A 4,858-nucleotide genomic window follows, 5' to 3' on the forward strand; every position below is an offset into this window, starting at 1 on the left:
GCTTAATAATGATACGCAAAACTATCTTAATTATTATTTAGCGCATTTGTAGAAAATGTTAGATCACTAAACAACGTAACTTTCCTTTGACTATCTACATACAATTAAGATTAATTGCCCTATAAACCTCACGCAATATATATATAATACGACACCTAATTTGGTAAATTTGTGAAAACTTCTTTGTAAACATATTTTTAGTGCGGCCCTGGTACATTTGTTTCTATCAGCAATGTAGAAGTTTGATCACTCGAGTTATGTTGTTCTTAATGCAGCTACGTAAAGTTGATCGAGGCTAAAAACTGACTTCTGTAGATAAACTTCAACATGATCAAGTGATTGTCCCTGACTCATATTTACGGTCATTGCATAATATGGCCTTAATAAATATTGTCTCCGCTTAACCATAAAAGGATCTTTGTATATGAGGATGTCATCACTATCCGACCCAAACCCGTACTGCACCCAAATGTACCCAAATCTGAATTGATGCCCGAATCGACCTGACGCCTATTCAACCATAACTGAATGTTTATTATCGCATACTGACTTATCCCGTGAAATCTTGATAACAAACCAACCGAAAATGATCTGAACCCAAAATAATTTGAATCCTTACAAACATAAACCAAACAGAATGATCTCAACTCAAACCTGACCCAACGTGTTTACCAAGTTTAATTAGATCTATGTAGAATCTCTCTTGCAGAGAACCCCAATGGTAAGCGAACTGCTTCTCTGTTCGATCCGATGGACTTTGACAAGAACGGTAAGAAGCCTCTTCTTAGTGTTGTTGTGGCTGACCAGTTAATTGCAATGTCTTATAGTCCCTCTTGTAGTTCCTATTGCAGTACTGAACCAATGATTAGTTCAGTAAGTTCTGGCCAGTTTCAATGGTTTGTGATACTATCTGTGAGTTCGACCCACCTGCCGTCGTCGACATTATTGACTCTACCCCTCATTCTTTGGTAAAAAACCAGAAAAGTATACATACTCCAATAAAAAGCGAGCTCAAAAAAATTGGCATATTTCGTCCCAGGATTATGATAATTTGTTGACTGGAAAGAATCTCTCCTTTTTCCACGAAAGTTCAGTGTCTTTCATGAGGATTCGACCCTTCATCCCCTGAAAATTCTATCCAGACGTGAATTCCCCATAAAGATATTTCAAGGTTAACAAAAGTTCCCCCCTCTTCTCCTTCATCTAAGGAGCATGTTGAGCATTTCGCACTTATTCTCAAGAATGATATGGTAAATGATGTGGTGGTTCAGGAGGAAGTTGCTTTACAAATTGCTAAAAAGCAGCGGATTTCCTTAGACGCCGCTCAAGTTAGCAAGGTATCTATGGTTCAGTTCAGTTTGTTCCGCTTTTCTCTTTCTCGTTGCTGGTTCACCGCGGAGTATGCAGTGGTTAAGAGGGTTAAAAGAAAGGAGACGGACTTTTTCCACTTCGATGAATTTTATCATCTTGTCTACAAAAAGTGTCGTCTTACTTTTTCCGTCTCATACTCATGTAAGTTAGTTCGGTTAGTTGGTTTTCTAGCACTCGGACTCCGGTCTCCCGTGTTTGTTTTGTAACTAACTTTATTTTATTTTAATGTCAGTTTACCGTTGTGAAAAAAAAATGTAGAATCTCTAAGCTTATTTGTAAAAATCAATTTATTTTATTTTGCTCTAAAAAAAATCAATTTATTTTTTGTTTTTAGTTTTAACGAAGCTTTCTTTGCTTGAAAAGATTCTCTGGCGTGTAGTTGTGTGACTTGTGTCTCTATGTCGCACTTTCCCTTTTCCTTTTGTAGCCCCACTGCCCCAAACAATATAGCTAATCTCCCAATTCAAAATCAAATTATTCCGTCATCTTAATCGAGCTACACCAATCACTCCTGCAAGCACACCTCTTATTCGTCAATCCACGCATTTCTCCGGCTCGGTTCGATCATCGACGTCGGAACTTGGGCGTACTTCTCATCCCTTCTATTCCTCGGAGACCTGTATTTGATGTACCTGCTCCACTTTATACTGATTTGATTTCTCATCTTTCGTATCTACATAGCATAAATATCAACTGTAAACTCTATACTGGAGCTGAAGGTAAGGTTGATTCCGGGTGGTCTATGTAATGGCGGGTAGATTTAACACCAGTACACCACCTCTTTAAACCCAATATTCTTGCTGTGGCGGGTAGATTTAAGAACTTTTGGCCAGAGGGGGAGGTCGCCCGTGAGGCAGCTACATATAATTTCGTAATGAAGATAAGGTTGGTTTTTTCCTAAGTAACCATAGTCTTTGTGATTCTACCGCGCAACAACAGTCCATGATGAACGGATGCAGCAGTTTCCCCCTGCGAGGTAGAGTATATCAGTTGATTAGCCCTTTGTTGTAGTCTGTACGCATTATACTCCCTCATCGACTCATCGTGCCCTACTCTCTTACCACGCTGCTTGCGTTAGTTATTCTCATCAATAATACTCCGTTGTCCTAATCTATTTTGGAGTGTCTTAGTCAATTGTTGTCCTTTCTATTTTAGGAATGCATTTAATGAGTAATTTGATCTTTCACACTCAGTTTGATCCACTTGTCATCTAATAATTGGTCCCCTCCTCTTTCTTTGGTCTTTGTGCCAAAACCAATGGACAACAATTGACCGGCATGGAGGGAGTATATGGTATTTCTGTGTGGTAACTTGCCCTCTTTATAGGGGAAAAGAAGCGGGTACTATAATGCCATAAAAGAGGGGTGCAGCTTAGTGATTCATTTCAAGCTGTCTCTTTTGGGTTCGATTTCTAAGTCTCTTCCTTCACTTGCTCGTGTCATAAACTTAAAGCCATATAAATGAGGGCGTTTGTTTGCCAGTAGGAAGCATAGACCCTAAATGATGGTTGTTCTGTCCACCATTTCGGATAGTGTATGGTCGGGGTGAGTTGTTGACAATTTATCAACTTTCGCACCCATTGATGTGAATGCATAGGAGGAATTTTACATTCAGATATTATGCCTAAACTTTCGAGCTCTGGCGCCTTAATTGCCATCCATTCAGTTTTTTGAAAATACAGGAGGATCTCTTAGTTGTGGCAATCGTATATTCCCCTTCTTACAACACATATTAGAGAAATCACAAAATCTCATTTGTGACGGCACGTATCCGTCATTTTGGAGTGACGGATACCATTTTTCCTCACAAATGACCCAAATAGAGGAGAGAGGGAAACACATGGGGGTGCCCCCACCTTGTTCCCCTATCCGTTTTGTGAGTGGCATTATCCGTCACTTGCTTCGACCCGTCTTCAGCAAGACTAATTGGAGAGAAATATTAGTACTTAGAGTTGTCAAATATTTTTATTATTATAATAGAAGTATAAGACTCACTGACGCAGTCATATAGCAAAGGCAACACATCATAACCTGGGTTATTTGGTCCAGCTCTTGAAGTTGGGGATATATCTATCAAGGTTAATCAGTTTAATAAAGGCGTAGGTTTGCTTACAATGGTACATGCTTTCAACATACCAAGACCAGCAGTGGGAGTATAAGCTGTGAATCGTGGGAAAATAACAGACGGTATATTATTCTGCGGCTGCCTTATCTTTCTCCGTTGTTTCATGAAGCTGTCTGTGCTCATCCCAGGTGAAAATTTGATTTACAAATATTAGGATCTCTATCTGTCAATTCTAAAAGTCCTATGGAAAGTACAGGCCCTTTTGTCCTTGAATGATTGCTTACTTGTGTCTATATTTGCTTCGTATTAGAATACGTGTTTATGTTCCAATTTATTAATAAGATCAGGTAACATCTGGTATCTAATACTATCTATGGTCCGTAATTGACATGCCAGGATCTAGGATCTGTGTGCTACCTCCATTGCCAAAGTGTGGGCTAGCTGCTACTTTCTCTTCCGTTGCCTAGTATTGCTTATTGAGGATATTCATGTGGAGAAACCCAGCCTAAAAATCCATCTCTATATTCCCATGAAGTAATTGTCTTAATAAGGTACTATAACTGCGTCCATGTGTAGAATTCAAGTAACAAACCTGAATTGTTTTGCCAACTTGTTGATTTGGGTTGTAATAATCCGATGACAAAATTGTAGCCGGTTGTGTTGTTCTTTCTCATTCTCATATATTGATGGAATAATGGCTGTCATTAGTCCTTGGCAACGTTGGTGCAAATTAGTCATTACATATGGAAAGCGTAATCGCCTTGATGAAAAATCAAGGAAACAAACCCGGATTCAGATTACATGTGAGACTCATTGATCTAGGTGGTTCTTGGAATAAGATACGGTTGAGTGGTTTCCCTCCTACACATCGGTGACCTCGCTGCATCCTTCCCTCCATTATTTCCCGAGCTCCGTCCATTATTGTTTATCTTCTGCCGGGTTTCTGTTGATATATACGGTAGCTATGATAACGTTATTTGGCCCCTGTTTTATTCTTATATAAGAATTGTTCCACCTAAAGACAGTAGTTTAGTTGAATGGGGAATTGAGGATCAGAGTAGCATAAGAATTAGGGTTTCAGTAAAATAAGTTTATTATTCTTATTATCTCAGATTGTATTCCTATTTTAGCAGACAAATTTTTTGTATTTTTTTAGTTTGTAGTGTTGTAGTCGTTGTATTCTACACGTTTTAGGTTTTTTTTAGTATTTACTTTGTAAAATCAACGTATTTATTGTTATTTGATTAAATTTAAGTAATTTGCAAAAATTGGACTCTCTAATATCACTTGAAAAGTTTCTGCTTTATATATATGTATTGATTTATTTATAGAAGTCGTATCTTAACAAGTGCGTGTTTATTCGTCAATTTTTCATGGTAGGTGATATTTATTTCTTTAATTTGCTCCTTGAACAAATTCATTA

The 4,858-nt window shown here is 38.1% G+C and overlaps 1 long non-coding RNA gene across 1 annotated transcript; it reads left to right on the forward strand.

Annotated features, from left to right (window-relative positions):
* Positions 1 to 1,746: 1,746 nt before the first annotated feature.
* Positions 1,747 to 4,088, forward strand: LOC141599735 (uncharacterized). The gene is made up of 2 exons (XR_012523906.1): positions 1,747 to 3,623; positions 3,832 to 4,088. It is a non-coding gene; the product is annotated as an uncharacterized LOC141599735 (long non-coding RNA).
* The last annotated feature ends 770 nt before the right edge of the window (positions 4,089 to 4,858 follow it).

The sequence above is a fragment of the Silene latifolia genome, chromosome 9, assembly GCF_048544455.1.
Source record: "Silene latifolia isolate original U9 population chromosome 9, ASM4854445v1, whole genome shotgun sequence".
In the NCBI taxonomy this organism is placed as follows: domain Eukaryota; kingdom Viridiplantae; phylum Streptophyta; class Magnoliopsida; order Caryophyllales; family Caryophyllaceae; genus Silene; species Silene latifolia.